The sequence below is a fragment of the Hemitrygon akajei genome, chromosome 5 (genome assembly GCF_048418815.1).
Source record: "Hemitrygon akajei chromosome 5, sHemAka1.3, whole genome shotgun sequence".
NCBI classification, from domain to species: Eukaryota; Metazoa; Chordata; class Chondrichthyes; order Myliobatiformes; family Dasyatidae; genus Hemitrygon; species Hemitrygon akajei.
This window is the reverse complement of record NC_133128.1, coordinates 118,697,975-118,715,885: the sequence shown is the minus strand read 5'-3', so window position 1 is coordinate 118,715,885 and position 17,911 is coordinate 118,697,975. Positions and strand designations below refer to the sequence as shown.

At 45.6% G+C, this 17,911-nt stretch overlaps 1 protein-coding gene across 2 annotated transcripts in view; it reads left to right on the top strand.

Annotated features, from left to right (window-relative positions):
- Nucleotides 1–586: 586 nt before the first annotated feature.
- The window catches only part of LOC140728107 (uncharacterized), a 72,348-nt gene continuing 55,023 nt past the window's right edge, over nt 587–17,911 (top strand). For both annotated transcript variants that reach the window (XM_073046306.1, XM_073046305.1), the window contains exon 1: nt 587–920. The gene's annotated coding sequence lies outside the window, so the exon portion shown is untranslated. The remainder of the gene's footprint in view (nt 921–17,911) is intronic.

The following is a 17,911-nucleotide window of genomic DNA, read 5'->3' as shown; positions in this document are numbered from 1 at the left end:
ATAAACTTTTGGGGTGATCCTCGAGAGGAGAATTCGGTGCATAACAGTGGGGTCAGTTGCACGAACCTCCTCCAAGTATGAGTGGAAGCATGCAAGCCAGAGTTCAAAGGCAAGAGCTGCTTCAGGGTCTTGGGGGTCCAAATCCAATCTTTCTGGACGTAAAATGGTTTCCATGTTTTAAAACTTCCAGTCAATAAAATTGATGCACCATCAATAACTCTCTCTGAGACGTAAAAGCGAGGTATCGGCTTTTATTGACTGGAAGAAGGAACAAGCAGTGGTTGGCCACCATACTACATCCTGGAGACAGAGAGGTTGGGCTCAGGCCTCAATCTCCTTTATACAGGGATCTGTGGGAGGAGCCACGGTCAGTGGGAGGAGCCACAGGAGCAGTCAGCAGGGGGCGTGTCCAGACAGGTATATGTATAGTGTCCAGACAGACACTATGTTTGACTTCAGGAGTGTTTGATGGGATTGTGTAGAGGGAGGTTCACTGTGTGTTTGACCCTGGAAGTGTTTGATGGGACAAATTAAGGGAAGTTCACTCTGTGTTTGACCTTGGGAGTACCTGATGGGATGGTGTAGAGGGAGCTACACTCCATTCACTCTTCTCTGCAGTATTTTATTGTTTACAAACTGGGAGTATTACAGACATTTGCATCTTGCTGAAAATTGCTCTGCAGAGAGGAATGGCTGTGGGCTGGAAAGAGTTAAGAAACCAATGATTCATTGTAGACACACTCTCCCTGCTCAAAGTTTTAAAGCGGATCACTTCCTCTGCCTGCGAGGGAACTTCTGCAAAAGAGGCAGACGCCGCGAGAAGCAGTCGGTGGGAATGGCGTTGCCAGGAGTCTGATGGTGAATTGTAGCCCCCTCCAGATTCAGGCAGGGTCGGCATTCCAGGGAAGGAGACAAAACAGGTGAGCAGGAGGTCAGGTGAGGATCGGTCACCTCTCCCCCACCAAACAGAATGTCGTTCTATCCGCTGTGCAGGTGGGTTCTGCACAGACCGATTCTATTCGTCAGACGGGGCACAATTACTCCAACACATGCAAGCACAGACAGAGTCCGGGAGTGACTGGGATTGAGTGACAGACAGAGTCCGGGAGTGACAGACACAAGTCACATGCAGAGTTAGGCAGCTACCAGACAGATGAGTTCTGAGTTCACAAGGGAACCAAAGGCAGCGAAACTGGTGTGGGGTATACTGTGCATTTGTAGCATAGTTAGAGATGACGTTGTGGGGTTCACTGAATCTTGGTCAAAAGAAAATCATTGTTGGGAGCTCAACAAGAATGCACATTGTATCAAAATGAGAGGCAGGTAGGCAGAGGGTGTGGGGTGGCTCTGTAAGTATAAAATTATATCAATTCCTTAGAAGGGGATGCCATGGGATTGGAAGAATCCTTGTGGGTAGAGTTAAGAAACTGCAAGGGTAGAAAGACCCTGAATGGGAGTTAAATACAGGCCTCAGAACATTAAGCAGGATGTGGGATATAAATTAAAACAGAAGATAGAAAAGGTAGATAAGAAGGGCATTGTTACAATAGTCATGGAGGATTTCAATACGCAGGTAGATTGGGAAAATCAGGTTGGTGCTGGATCCTAAGAGAGGGAATTTGTAGAATGCCTACAAGATGGCTTTTCGGATCATCCTGTGGTTGGGCCCACTTGGGGAAAGGCAATTCTGGATTGGGTGAGATTTGATTTGGGATCTGAAGGTAAATAAATCCTTGGGAAGCAGTGATCATAATATGATAGAATTGACACTGCAGTTTGTGTTTGGGTTTGGGTGTTTGATCCTCCACAATATTCCATGTGGGAATTTAAACAGGAGGTGGCAGTGTTTTATTTTAACGAGGTCGAGTTGCGAGCTCAACATCAACGCAGCACAGATGGAGAGCACGTTCGGGAACAAACTTGGAAACCTCCATTCTCAAGCCCAGTGCTGATCTCACTGCACCACCAGCTGACCTATTCAAGCCAGATCCTTGAATAATCAGGATATAAAGGGATATGGGGAGAAGGCAGGAGATTGGGGCTGAGAGGAAAATTGGATCAAGCCATGATGAAATGGCAGAGCGGACTCGATGGGACAAATGGCCTAATTCTGCTCCTATATCTTATGGTCTTATGATATTAGAATGGAACAGAGTTTGAGAGGATGAAGATAAATTCAGATGTATCAGTATTAAAGGATGATAGAATTGATAGCTTTGTTGCAAAGTCTGCAGACAATATGAAGATAGGTGGAGTTTCAGGTAGTTTTAAGGGAGTAGAGAGGCTACAGATGGACTTAGATTCGTAGAATGGAAAAAGTAGTGGCAGATGATTGGGGAATGCAGTGTCGGGGAATGTATGGTCATGCACTTTGGTAGAAGAAATGAAAGGGTTGACTATTTTCAAAGTGGAAAGAATTAGAAAAGAAAAAAACAAGGTGCAAAGAGTCTTGGGAATCCTTGTGCAGGATTCCCTAAATGTTAGTTTACAGATTGAGTCTGTGGTGAAGAAGGCCAATGCAATGTTAGCTTTAATTTCAAGAGGACTAGAATATAAAAGCAAGGATGTAATGTTGAGACTTTATAAAGCACTAGTGAGGTCTCGCTTGGAGTATTGTGAGCAGCTTTGGGCCCCTTATCTTAGAAAGGGTGTGTTGTAACTGGAGAGGGTTCAAAGCAGGTTCACAGAAAATGATGCGAGGATTGAATGACTTGTCATATGATGACCGTTTGATGGCTCTGGGCCTATATTCAATAGAATTCAGAAGAATGAGGGGTGACCTCCTTGAAACCTGTCGAACAGTGAAAGGCCTTGATAGATCACATGTGGAGAGGATGTTTCCTATGCTGGGAGAGTCTAAAACCAGAGAACACAGCCTCAGAATAGAGGGGTGTCCTTTTAGAATAGAGACAAGGTGGGATATCTTTAGCCATGCAGTGGTGAATATGTGGAATTCTTTGCCACAGGTAGCTGTGGAGGCCAAGTTTTTGTGTACATTTAAGGCAGAGGTTGACAGATCCTTGAATGGTCAGGATATGAAGGGATATGGGAGAAGGCAGGAGACTGGGGCTGAGAGGAAAATTGGATCAGCCATGATGAAATGGCAGAGCGGACTCGATGGGACAAATGGCCTAATTCTGCTCCTATATCTTATGGTCTTATGATATTAGAGTGGAGTAAAGGAAACTTCAGAGGATCTGGCCAAAGTTGATTAGAAGGGGACACCAGCAGGGATGATGGCAGAACAGCAATGACTGGAGTTTAATATGGAAAATTGGGGAAGGTACAAGATGCATCCTAAAGATGAAGCATTCTAAAGGGAGGATGAGGCGACCGTGGCTGACAAGGGAAATCAACTACAGCATAAAAGTAAAAGAGAGGGTATATAATATAGCAAAAAATATTGGAAAGGTGGAGAATTGGGAAGCATTTAAAAATCAACAGAAGGCAACTGAAAAAAAACCATGAGGAGAGAAAAGATGAAATATGAAGGTAAGCTAGCCAACGATATAATAGAGGATAGCAAGGTTTTCAGTTATATAAAGAGTAAAAGAGAGATGGGAATGGATATTGTATTGCTGGAAAATGACACGAGAGAGGTAGTAATGGGGTATAAAGAAATGTTAACTTGATAAGCTTTTTGCATCAGTCTTCACTGTGGAAGACACTAGCAGAATGTCAGAAATGCAAGAATGTCAGAGGGCGGAAGTGAGCGTAGTTGCTATTATTAAGGAGACGATACTTGGGAAAAGGTCTGAAGGTAGGTAAGTCACTTGGTCCAGACAGACTCCACCCCAGGGTTCTGAAAGAGTCTGCTGAAGAGTTTGTGGATATATTAGTAATGATCTGTCAGGAATCACTAAATTCTGGAATGGTTCCAGAGGAATGGAAAACTGCAAATGTCACACCACTCTTTAAGAAGGGAGAGAGTCAGAGAAGAAATTATAGGCCAGTTATTCTGACTTGAATGTTTGGAAAGATGTTTGAATCTATGATTAAGGATGATGTTTTGGGGTACTTGCAAACACATGATGAAGTAGGCCAAAGTTAGCATGGTTTTCTAAAGGATAAAATCTTGCCTGACAGATCTATTGGAATTTCTTGACGAAATAACAGGCAGAATGGACAAAGAAGGGTCAGTACATGTTGTTTACTTGGATTTTCATAAGGCCTTTGGCAAGGTGACACACGTGGGGCTGCTTAACAAACTAAGAGCCTATGGTATTACAGGACAGATACTAGCATAGATAGTGTATTCTTCTTCTTCTTCAACTGTCCATCGACTTCGATGTTGACTGAGGCCTAGGCAAGGTTGTATGGAAAACCAGCAGTTACCCATGCTGCAAGTCTCCCCTCTTCACGCCACCGACATTGTCCAGGGCAAGGGCACTAGGCCGATACCGCTTGGCACTGGTGTCGTCACAAAGCAATGTGTTGTTAAGTGACTTGCTCAAGGACACACGCTGCCTCAGCTGAGGCTCGAACTAGCAACCTTCAGATCACTAGATCAACGACTTAGCCACTTGGCCACACGCCAACACGGATAGGGTATTGGCTGACTAGCAGGAGGCAGAGTAGATATGAACGGGGCCTATTCTGGTTTGCAATTAATGACTAGTGGTGTTCTGCGGAAGTCGATGTTGGAACTGCTTCTTTTCACATTATACGTCAACGATCTGGATGATGGAATTGATGGCTCTGTTGCCAAATTTGCAAAATGATACAAAGATAGGTGGAGTTGAGGAAGCAGGGAGTCTGCAGATGGACTTAGTCAGATCAGAAGAATGGGCAAAGAAGTGGCAGATGGAATAGAGTGTAGGGAATTGTGTGCTCTTGCACTTTGGTAGAAGGAAGAAAGACATGGACTAAATGGTGAGAAAATTCAAAAAGTAAAGGTGCAAAAGGACTTGGGAATCCTTGTGCAGGATTTCCTAAAGGTTATCTTGCAGATTGAGCCAGTGCTAAGGACAGACATCCCACCCTGCAAAAACTCATTTCACGGAGGTAGCACCATCAACTTACGGGAGACTCCTGGGAGAGGTAGGATGTCTGCAACAGAATAGCTCCTTAGCAGCTAGCCGGCTAGTTTAAATAATGTTAGCTATGCTAATAAATGAATGACACCTGTTAAACTCACCTCAACATGTCTTTTACATTTTAACCCACCATGGGCAATACAAAAGTTACTGTTGCAAACAGTGCAGTGAGCAACTCTCTCATTATTTTTGACCCCTATTAGACCCCTCTCGCTCTCTTTCTCTCTCTCTATCTATCTCTCGCTCTCTGTCTGTCTCTCTCAAAAAAAATCGATTTCCGGGATATCATATATAATTTGCGGGCATCAGGGAGCCGCTATCAATATGTGGGAGTCTCCCGGAACTTCCGGGAGAGGTGGGGTGTCTGTAAGGAAGGCAAATACAATGTTAGCATTCATTTTGAGAGAACTAGAAAATGAAAGCAAAGGTGTAATGCTGAGGTTTTATAAGACTCACTTAGAGAATTGTGAATAGTTTGGGCCCCTTTATTTAAGAAAGGAAGTGCTGGCTTTGGACAGGGTCCAGATAAGGTTCACAAGAATTATGCCAGTAATGAAAGGGTTAACTATGAGGAGCGTTTGATGGCTCTGGGCCTGTACTCACTGGAGTTTAGAAGAATACGGTGCGGGGGAGGGGGAATCTCATTGAAACATACTGAACATTTAAAGTCCAGAAAGAGTGGATGTGAAGAGGATGTTTCCTATAGTGGGCATGTCCAGGAACAGATGACATAACCTCAGCACATAAGGACATTGACCTGAAACAGAGAAGAGGAGAAGTTTCTTTAGTGATGAATCTATGGAATTCATTCTTTACTCTCTCTGGGTCAGAGTACACATACAATCACCACTGTGGAAGTCAAGTACCTGGCAGTAGGTCTATGGTACAGTTGTAGAGCTGGTGCAGTGGAATAGTCAAGGTCTTTCCCTTGCTGTAGGCCTCTTCCAAAACCTTGTAGATGGAGTGGATTTCTATCAGCTTGGATGTTGCAACTACCCTCGAAAATCCCTCTGAGGGGGACTCCTGAGGCTCCTTAGGTAGCAAGGGTAATTCAGCAGACCCTGGAGTCCCTTGTCGAAACAGCATGTAAATCAGAGACCTTATCCAACTCCAGAGACTTGACCAAATCAGAACCAAAAATCTTCATTCATATCCTCAAATGATGGCGCCAAAAATAGTCTTTGTCCTCCTGGGATTAGGTTTGGAGGATCTATCTACACTTAGATGGGCCCTGGCAACTGGTTCCCCTAGGCTTGGCTACTAGGGCTCCAGAGTTCTTGGGCACTTCCTTGGTGGGTTTCTTGGCTTGCTCATGAACTAAAGACCCTTTTTCTCCTATTCCAGGACACCCCCACTAGACAGGGACTCACATGGTCTTGGTGACTAGGGCTGGCTTGTCCACCCTTGGAGGTAGGACTGGGTTTCCCAAAGCCTATGGATTACCCTGAGCAAAGGTCTGCCTCCTCATCGGCTACTGGACTCAGGAGAGTCTGGAGGTCAGAACATCAAACCGAAAACTCTCCTTCTTACGAAGACTTGACCATGTGATGATTCTCACTTTTCCCAGTTCACAGAAGGGTTACGCTTGGACAGCCAAGGGTGCCCGAGGATCAGAGGTATCCGAGGAAAATCTATGACGTGAAAACAAATGCCCTCCACGTGTTCCCCTATCCTCATTTGCAAAACTAATATGCTGGCTCAACTCCTGCAGAGGTATGTTGAGCTGACAGGCTATCCCCAAATCCGGGAAATTACCAACTGCCCCGGAGTCCACAAAGGCGTTCACCTTTCACTGGTTCTTTCCTAAGGAGATCTCTGCCTTCAGTGTGACCCCAGAATCAGTAGGGTTAGGAGTAATGGCTGCCACTGTCACAATGGTCTCAGCAGTTTACACAACGGCTGCAGCTTTGGACATTCGTCCCTGCATACAGACAGACAGATACCTCATTGATCCCAAAGGAAATCACAGTGTCACAGTAGCATTACAAGTGCACAGATATAAGTATTAGAAGAGATGTAGAAAGAATAAAAATAAGTTACCACGAACAGTCTAACAGGAGGGGGTCATCACTTCCCCGGCTAAAGCTTTCATCATTATAAATCTAATGGTCGAGGGTAGTTACCTTTGGAGCAGCGCAGTTGTCTTAGTCTATTACTGAAAGTGCTCCTCTGTTCAGCCAAGGTGGCACCCAGAGGGTGGGAAACATTGTCCAGAATTGCCAGGATTTTCCGTAGGGTCCTTTGTTCTACCAGAGCCTCCAGTGTGTCCAGTTTGACTCCTGAAACAAAGACAGCCTTTCTAATCAGTTTATTGAGCCTGTTGGCATCACCCGTGTTGATGCCATTGCCCCAGCACACCACCACATAAAGATTATACTGGTGACAACAGACTGGTAGAGCATGTGAAGGAGAGGCCTGCACACTCCAAAGGACCTCAGTCTCCTCAGGAAGTAGAGGTGACTCTGGCCCTTCTTGTACACAGCCTCTGTGTTGGTGCTGCATTCAAGTCTGTCATCCAGGTTCACCCCCAGGTACTTGTAGGTCCTCACCACATCCACGTCCTCGCCATCGATAGTAACAGGGAGCAGTGCAGGCTTGGTCTTCCTAAAGTCCATCACCATCTCCTTTGTCTTACTGATGTTCAGCTGCAGATAATTCAGCTTTCACCATTTGACAAAGTCCTCCACCAGGACCCAATACTCATCCTCCTGTCCTCCCTTTATACACCCAACTATTGCTGAGACATCAGAGAGTTTCTGCCGATGAGATGACAGTGTTTTATCTAAAGTCCGAGGTATCCAGGGTAAACAGGGAGTCAGTACAGTCCCCTGTGGGGCCCCACTGCTGCTTATAACCATATAACAATTACAGCACGGAAACAGGCCATCTCGGCCATTCTAGTCCGTGCCAAATGCTTACTCTCACCTAGTCCCACTGACCCGCACTCAGCCCATAAATCTCCATTCCTTTCCTGTCCATATACCTATCCAATTTTACTTTAAATGACAATACCGAACCTGCCTCTACCACTTCTACTGGAAGCTTTTTCCATACAGCTACCACTCTCTGAGTAAAGAAATTCTCCCTCGTGTTACCCTTAAACTTTTGCCCCCTAACTCTCAACTCTCAGCTTATAGCCATGCCTGACACACAGCTCTGAAGCTGCATAAACTGTAGTCTGTCAGTCAGGTAGTCCATCATCCAGGATACCGTGGAAGTGCCACTGTGCTTTGAATGGAGCTTTTCCCCCAGTAATGAGGGCTGTATGGTATCAAAGGCACTTGAGAAATCAAACAACATGGTCCTCACAGTGCTACCCTGCTTAGGCTCTGTTCAGCAGGTAGGTTTCAGCATCGTCAACTCCAAGGTGCCGCTGGTAGGCAAACTACAGGGAACCAAGGTCTGATCTGACCAGGGGTCAGAGGTGAGCCAGGACCGGCCTCTCTAGGGTCACCGTGCTGAGTGAGGTCAGGGCCACTGGATGGTAGTCATTCAAGACTTTTGGTACTAGCAGCAACCTGGACTCCAGTGCCGGGACCTCTCATCGGCAGAGAGCCTTGGGAAGTGGAACTACGATGGGCTTGGGCTAACCCTCTTTGACCTCCTGAGATGGTCCCACTTTCGCTCTGCCAGGTGATTATCAAGGTGGATGGAGACATCAATCAGAGTGTCTAAGTCCTCTACCAAAGCAAAGACATCCGTTAGTTTGCCTTGGAGTCTGTAGTGGCACAGAATTGTCAAGGCCTCCCTGTTCCAGCCACGCACTTTGGCCAAATCCGACACTCAATTGCATAGTTGGCTGCTTACTGACTATCTTGACCCACCTTCATCAGATGGTCCGAGGATCTGTCAGCTCTGGCGGGATGATAGAACACCTTCTTCATGATGTTCATGAATTTGTCCAAGTCAGAGCAGATCTCCATCTCCCGCTCCGGCCCAGGCCAGAGCTCTCCGGTCAGAAGAGAGACCATGAAGGCCACCTTTCTGCGCTCCATAGGAAGCCAGGACAGCTGGGGTCCAAACACAACGAGCACCGTGTGAGGAAGCCGCGGCAAGACTCCGGGACACTGCTGAACTCCTCTGGGGTCAGGGGAAGGTCTGACTCCACAGAGCAACCCACAAGCTCTCCCGATGGACTCGAGCTTGCTCCTTGCGACAGCTGGCACATGGCCACCTGCATGTGGAGTATTTCCAGGCTCTGTCTTGGAATTTCTTTGCTGTGTCTGGCCACAGCTGTCAAGAGGCTCTGATAGTCCACTGGGTCCATGTTAGGCTCAATCATACTGTGGCGAGAGCCCCAGGTGAGGAGGGTAAAGACCCAAGTGGTGGAATCGAATCCAAGGCACAATTTCGAGACTGAGACGAGAACAGGGTTCTTGACTGGATGCTAGGTCAGAATCCAAACAAGACAGAAGTACAAAAATGGAATCGCAGACTGAACTAAAGTTGTACTGATGACTGAGCACCAAACCTGAGTTCACGTGCTTTTTAAAACATTGAAATCCTGACACCAAAATATGGCCACCAATTAGCGGGGTGGGTGTGAATCTTTAAAGGGGCCACGCCAGCTCTCCACATTCCGGTGAATCTGAGAGTCTAAACCCCAGGGTCACCTGAGGTCAAGGGAGCAGGTGAAGGATGGTCATATGAGTAGCTGGTGCATATCACAAGTCCTGGCTGATTATGGGACCACTGACACCAGGCAGATAATCTCTGAATAGTATTGAAAAATTTGCCAAGAACAATCATGGTCAAGACATGGAAACATAGAAACATACAGCACAATACAGGCCCTTCGGCCCACAAAGCTGTGCCGAACATGTCCCTACCTTAGAACTACCTAGGCCTTACCCATAGCCCTCCATTCTTCTAAGCTCCATGTAGCCATCCAGGAGTCTCTGAAAAGACCCTGTCGTTGCTGCCTCCACTACCGCCATCGGCAGCAGCCCATTCCACGCACTCACCACTGTGTGAAAAAACTTACCCCTGACATCTCCTCTGTACCTTCATCCAAGCACCTTAAAACTGTGCCCTCTTGTGATAGCCATTACAGCCCTGGGGAAAAGCCTCTGACTATCCACACGATCAATGCCTCTTATCATATTGTACACCTCTATCAGGTCACCTCTCATCCTCAGTCACTCCAAGGAGAAAGGGCCAAGTTCACTCAACCTATTCTCATAAGGCATGCACCCCAATCCAGGCAACATCCTTGTAAATCTCTGCACCCTTTCTATGGCTTCCACTTCCTTCCTGCAGTGAGGCGACCAGTGAGACATTGATCGCCCACCTCAGACGACCTCAGTGAACATAAACATGATGCATCATTTACATTAACAACCAATACAACTGAAGGATGTGCTTGGGACAACCCAGCACACAACCCGGCATCAACAAAGCATGCCTACCATGTTCAGCAGAACTACACAAGCAAAAACAACACAACAAGCTCCTTTCACACCCCTCCGTCACACACACAAACAGACCCCCAACCTCAGGACGGACTGTCTGCAGACCTCCAACCCCCAGTCCTTGGCCCCGGACTCACAGGACCCCACACGTTCTGGCACCAAAGCAGCATGCCCACAGCGCTGGGTGAACAACACAGAGCTCAACAGAACAGAGATGACAAGCAACAAGGCAACAACAGCAAAACAAAGCCCATTCCTCCCATGAACATACACAGTCCTCCAACCCCACTACAGGCCATCCTTGGCCTCCAGCCTCAAATGGACTCATAGCTTCACAGACAGGAATCCAACCAGGAATAAACTGGAATTGGTATTGGTTTAATATCGTCACATTTCCCAAGATGCCGTGACAGCCTTGTCTTGCATACTGTCCATACAGATCAGATCATTACACAGTGCATTGAGATAGATCAAGGTAAAACGATAACAGAATGCAGATTAAAGTGTAACAGCTGCAGAGAAAGTGTGGTGTAGATAGATCATAAGGTGCAAGGCCATGAGAGGTTAGATTTTGAGGTCAAGAGTGGAAAAGGTTAGATTGATCTTATAGTAGGTTAAAAGGGTGGCACTACATTGTGGGCCGAATGGCCTGTACTGTGCTGTAATGTTCTATGCTCTGCGTTCTATGTAACTGGTCAATAGTCTTATAACAGCAGGGGGGAAGCTGTTCTTGAACCTGGTGATATGTGCTTTCAGGCTTTTGTACCCTGTCTGATGAGAGAGGGGAGAAGAGAAATTGTCCAGCGTGGGTAGATTATGTTGGCGGCATTACTGAGGCAGTGAGGAGTGTAGACAGAACCTGTGGAGGGGAGACTGGTTCCTGTGATGTGCTGCACTGTGTCCACAATTCTGCATATAAACGGGCTGAGGGAGAAACTAGAAATATGATATTGAGACAGAATATCAGACATGATCAAAGTGATGATAGAGCAGGGTCAAAGGGCTGAATTGTCTGATTTTAGCCATCTTCCCTTCTAGAGCAACACCGTCCATCACTCCCCGAGGGATCATGTTCCAACGTCTCCACTCAACAGATTTCTCCGGAAATCCTTGTTAGATTTATTATTTAGAAAACCTAGAGCACAATACAGGCCCTTCGGCCCACAATTACTGTCCTGATTCTGTTTATTATCCTTGTTCTGAGGGAGATTGAAAATCTGATTGAATGGTGTCGCACCAACAACCTCTCACTCAACATCAGCAAAACAATGGGCTGATTATTGCCTTCAAGAGGAAGAAATCTGAGGACCATGAGCCAGTCCTAATCAGGGGTCAGAGGTGCAGAGGTTCAGTAACTTAAAATCCTTGGTGTTATATCAGATGTTCTGTCCTGGGACCAGCACGTAAGTGTTGTGTCGTAGAATTACAGCAGTGGCACTGCATATGTAGTTTCAGCATGACACCAAAAACTTTGACAAACTTACATCGTAGAGGGTATCCGATCTGTTTACCTCACCAATGCCCAGGATCGGAAAAATCTACAGGAAGTGACGGATACAGCCCAGTCCATCTCGGACAAAGCCCTCCTCAGCACATTTACACAGAGCGCTGCCACGAGAGAGCAGCATCCACCATCAACCACTCTCCCACCACCACCGTCCGGGCTATACTCTCTCCATCAGGCAGGAGGTACAGGAGCCTCAGGTCCCACACCACCAGGTTTTGGAACAGTTATTACCCTTCGACCATCAAGCTCCTGAACTGGGGTGGACAATTTCATTCACCACAACTGTGAACTGATTCCACAACCTACAGACTTGCTTTTCAAGGACACTACGCCTCACGTTCTCAATACTATTTTCTTTTTATTTATACGTTGCTTGTTTGTCAGTCTTTGTTTCTGTATGGTTGCTCAGAAATCCTATTGTAATTCTTTACTTTTCCTGTAGATGTCTGCAAGAAAATCAATTTCAGAATAGTATATGGCAACATATATGTACTTTGAAAATAAATTTACTTTGAATCAATTCCAGTGTTTACCCAGCCAAGCCCCATCCTCCAGTCTTCACCTCCCCTGGCGGTCAGAGTTGTCACCGGCCTGTGCCCTAATGCTCTCTCTCTGACAGCGTCCCCTGCACCACCACCGGCCGTGTCCAGCTTTACAATCGATGCAATTCTGACAGCAGGGCAATGCCTCAGCAGACTGCAGTGAGGCGAGCGTACTGCAGATATTATCTGCTGGAAACCTCAGTGTTTTTACTGGATCTTTGACCTTATGTGTCACATGTGGATTGAAACATCAGAACCTACAGTGAAGTGCGATGTTTGCGTCAGGAGTTCTCCTGGTCGGTCTGCTCCTGGGCATGTCCAAACTGGCCATTTGCAGGTCTAGGTGGTGGGCAGACGAGGGCTCTGCCCAACCCAAATGCATGCCCTTCCTTTGGGGTTATGTATGTGCATGGATGCCCTTGGAGAGGGAGCACGTGGTAGTCCTGTGTACAATGGGGAAGTTTTGGGAACAGTGGGCCCTCATGGAATTGAGTCTATAATTGATAATCAAATTTGTATTTTAACTTCAACTGTAGTAATGGAGAAACTTAAGTTCATACAGCGTTTTGTACTGTTTTGGAGTAAACTTTTAGATGTAAAAAAACGACCAACATATGCTGGGGGGCAGCCCAAACTGTCACCACACTTCTGGGTCAACAAAGACTAACTCTGTCCTGTGTTGGAATGAGGGAGGAAACAGAGCTCCTAGAGGAATCCCGTGCAGTCACGGGGAGAACGTGCAAACTCCTTACCATCAGTGATGGGAATTGAACCCTGAGCAGGCTGGCCTTGTCAATTAATGTGTTAAATGTCATGCACCTTACACTACCTGACTTTGCACTTCCCATTCCAGTCTAACCCCTTCATGCCCAAGCAGTTTCTGTTCCTCTTCATTCCCTCAACTAAACCTCATACCAGGCTTGTTTCTGAATGCATCAGGGTTTGTGCTGAGTGAGAGAGATGAGGAGACTACTGCCTGTCAGATTAGCCAGCTGAAAACAACAGACTTTAGCAGTTTCTGTTTGCCCCCGGTGCACTGCCTCAGTCGTGAAGAAGGGTGTTAGTCCAAAATTTCGATGCCGCCTGACTGGCTGAGTTCCTCCAGCATTTTGTGTGTGTGTTGCTCAAGATTTCCAGCATCTGCAGGGTCTCACGTGCTCAGATTCCAGGTGTCTGAACCGCCTCACGTTCTGGGACGGTTGAAAGGGAGGGCGGGAGAGATAGAATAAAGCATGCATACAAAAACAAGGTTCAGGATTAAGTCTGCAGATTCCCAGTGAGCGCAAGGTGGTTATGAAATAAGTGCTGTTGTAGGAATCAAGCATTCCATAAGCTGTTTAGCCAAACACCTATCTGCCCTTGGAGATTGACACAAAAGATCCCTTGTCCTATTTAAGAGAGGAGTTTTCCACTTTGACCCAGGGACAAAGTTGCTATCGTGTCTGCGTATATGTGTTCCTCACCCCACACCTGAAGAACGCAGGGAAATATGATGCCACGTGGAACCTGTGCAGCTTGTTTATTTAAACCTTAATCCTCTTCCCAGGCATTCCCGTAACATCAAGGGTTCAAATTTCAAAGTTCAAAGTAGATTTATGTATTATCAAAGTATGTACAGTGCCTATAAAACATATTCACTTCTCTTAGAAGTTTTCATGTTTTATTGTTTTACAACATTGAACTACAGTATATTTAATTTGGGTTTTTTGACATTGATCAAAGGAAAGGACTCTTTCGCATCAAAGTAAAATCAGATTGCTATAAAGTGAGCTAAATTAATTACAAATATAAAACACAAAATAATTGATTGCATAATTACTCACCCCTTTCAAGTTAGTATTTAGTAGGTGCACCTTTGTTAGCAGTTACAGCCTCAAGTTTGTGTGGATAGGTCTCCACCAGCTTTGCACATTGCAAATTTTCCCCATTCTTCTTTGCAAAACTACACAAGCTCTGTCAGATTGAATAGGGATCATGAGTGAACAGCCCTTTTCAAGTCCAGACACAAATTCTCAATTGGATTGACGTCTGGACTCTGATGTGGCCACTGCAGGTCATTAATTTTGTTGTTTTTAAGCCATTCCTGTGTAGCTTTGGCTTTGTGCTTGGGGTTACTGTCTTGCTGGAAAACAGGTCTTCTCCCAAGTCGCAGTTCTCTTGCAGACTGCATCAGGTTTTCCTCCAGGATTTCCCTGTATTTTGCTGCATTCATTTTACCCTCTACCTTCACAAGCCTTCCAGAGCCTGTTGCAGTGAAGCAGCCCCACAGCGTGATGCAGCCACCACCATGTTTCATGGTAGGGATGGTGTTTTTTTTGATGATGTGCGGTGTTTGGCTTATGCCAAACATAATGTTTAGTCTCATGATCAAAAAGCTCAATTTTGGTTTCATCAGACCTTCTTCCAGCTGACTTCAGAGTCTCCCACGTGCCTTCTGGCAAACTCTAGCTGAGATTTCATGTGACTTTATTCCAACAGTGGCTTTCTCTTTGCCACCCTCCCATAAAGCTGTGACTGGTGAAGCACCCGGGCAACAGTTGTTGTATGAGCAGTCTCTCCCATCTCAGCCGCTGAAGCTTGTAACTCCTCCAGAGTTGGCTCTTGGTGGCCTCCCCCTCGAGTCCCCTTCTTGCACGGTCACTCAGTTTTTGAGGATGGCCTGCTCTAGGCAGATCTACAGCTGTGCCATATCCTTTCCATTTCTTGCTGACTGACTTAACTGTACTCCTAGGGATATTCAGTGTCTTGAAAATTTTCTTGTATCCATCTCCTGACTTGTGCTTTTCAGTAACCCTTTCACAGAGTTGCATGGAGTGTTCCTCTGTCTTTATGGTGTATTTCTTGCCAGGATACTGACTAACCAGCAGTTGGACGTTCCAGATACCGGTGTATTTTTACTGCAATCAATTGAAACACCTTGACTGCGCACGGTGATCTCCATTTAACTAATTATGTGACTTCTAAAACCAATTGGCTGCACCAGTGATGATTTGGTGGGTCATATTAAAGGGGGTGAATATTTATGCAATCAATTATTTTGTGTTTTATATTTGTAATTAATTTCGATCACTTTGTTTTCTGTTTTCACTTTGACACGAGTTTGTTTTCTGTTGATCAGTGTCTAAAAAGCCAAATTAAATCTATTGTGGTTCAATGTTGTAAAACAATAGAACATGAAAACTTCCGGGGGGGGGGGGGGAGTTCTTTTTATAGGCACTGTATTTGTTTCCATTTACTGCCCTGAGATTCATTTTCCTGTAGGAATTCCCAGTAGAACAAAGAGCTTCCATACAATCAGAGAAGTACTACACACTAAAAAAGACTGACAAACACCCAATGTGCAAAAGGCAAAAAAAACATGTAGACAGATAAATAAAAATAAATTAACAAACAGACAAATAATACTGAGAACATCAGTTTTAGAGTCCTTCAAAGTGAGTGTATAGATTGTAGAATCAGTTCAGTGTTGTGGTGAGTGAAGTTATCCACACTGGTTCAGGAGCCTGAGGGTTGTAGGGTAATAACTGTCCCTGAACCTGGTGCTGTGGGACCCAATGCTCATTGTGGTGAGTGAAGTTATCCACACTGGTTCAGGAGCCTGATGGTTGTAGAGTAAAACTGTTCCTGAACCTGTTGGTGTGGGACCCAAGGCTCATTGTGGTGAGTGAAGTTATCCACACTGGTTCAGGAGCCTGAGGGTTGTAGAGTAAAACTGTTCCTGAACCTGTTGGTGTGGGACCCAAGGCTCATTGTGGTGAGTGAAGTTATCCACACTGGTTCAGGAGCCTGAGGGTTGTATGGTGATCTTGGTCCCACTCTGGTTCCATAGGTGCAGTAATGACAAATGCAGGCTCTTTCACAACAGGGCAGGGATGATGTGAAGGGTTGAAGGTGGTATCCCACTTCCATCTCCTCTGCGATCTCCCAATCACAGACATCAGGTTCTCTATCCAGCCCCCAATGTTCCTACCCAAAATGAGTGGTGGTGGGACACGGATCCCAAGGGTCAGTGGGGTTTGTGTCATTGGATCAGGTGCCATAGGCTGAACAGTTTCTATTTTGTCCAGTAGATCAGCTTTACACCCTGCAGACATTCAGTGAAGATGAGGAAAGACATTTTGGTGAGAATGTGAAACTGAGAAAAGAGTATTGAGTTCAGAAGATGGGATGTCATGTTGCAGTTATGTAAGACATTAATGAGTCTACTCTTGGAGTATTATGTACACTCATGGGCACCACGTTTTAGGGAAGATGGTATTAAACTAGAAATAGTGCAGAAAAGATTTTGAAATATCGACTGTACTTTTTTCTATAGATGCTGCCTGGCCTGCTGAGTTCCTCCAGAATTTTGTGTGTGTTGCTCGGATTTCCAGCACCTTGTTTACAGTGAAGATTTGCCAGGATGTTGCCAAGATCTGGGGACCTGAGTTATAAGGAGAGATTGTGTAAACTAAGACTTTATTCCCTGGAATGAAAGAGGTGACTTGATAGAGATCAGGGTATAAAAGTGCATAGACAGGGTGAAGGCACGTAACCTACACAATCTTTTCTCCCAGGGCGGGGTGGCTAAAAGCCAGAGAGCATCGCTTAAAGTTCAGAGGCGAGAGATTTAAAAGGAACATCAGTGACAGCTTCTGCACACAAAGGTTGATAAAAACACAGAGATTCTGCAGACGCTGGAAATCTCGATGAAAGATCTCTGACCGAAACATCGACTGTTTATTCCCCCCCGTAGATGCTGCCTGATTTGCAGGGTTCCTCCAGCATTTTGTGTGTATTAAGCGTGGTGAAAAATGTGCTCACATCACTCTGACGTTTCTTATGGTCACGGGCAGAGCAGCTGCCGTACCAAGCCGTAACACACCCAAATAAGATGCTTGCTGCAGTGCATTGGTAAGATCAGGGAGGAGGTAGATAGGGTGAGTGCTCATAGACTTTTTTCTCAGGGAGGGGGTATTAAAAACAAGAGGGCACATGTTTAAAATCAGAAGTGAGAGATTTAAAAGGGACACCAGAGGGAGCTTCTTCACGCAAAGGTACTTGGAATGATCTGGCACATTAGGAAAGGCATCATAAGTACGTTGATGGAGAAATTTAGAAGGCTATGGGTCAAACATGGGCAGATGGACTAACTCGCTGGCCAGTACAATTGGCATAAATGAGTTGGGTTGAAGGGCCAATTTCCAAGCTGTTTGACTTTAAGGCTTTAGGTGTTGGGCTGATGATGCAGTTGCTTGACGATGATGTGCATTCATTGGTTAACGTCAAATGAAGTCCTGCAACATTAACTGATTCTCCTTCCCCAGATGCTGACTGACCTGCTGAGTATTTGTATGATTTCCTGTTTTTATTCAGATTTTCATCATTTTTTATTTTTTTTCATCATGGGACAATGCCTCTACTTCCCACCTGCAG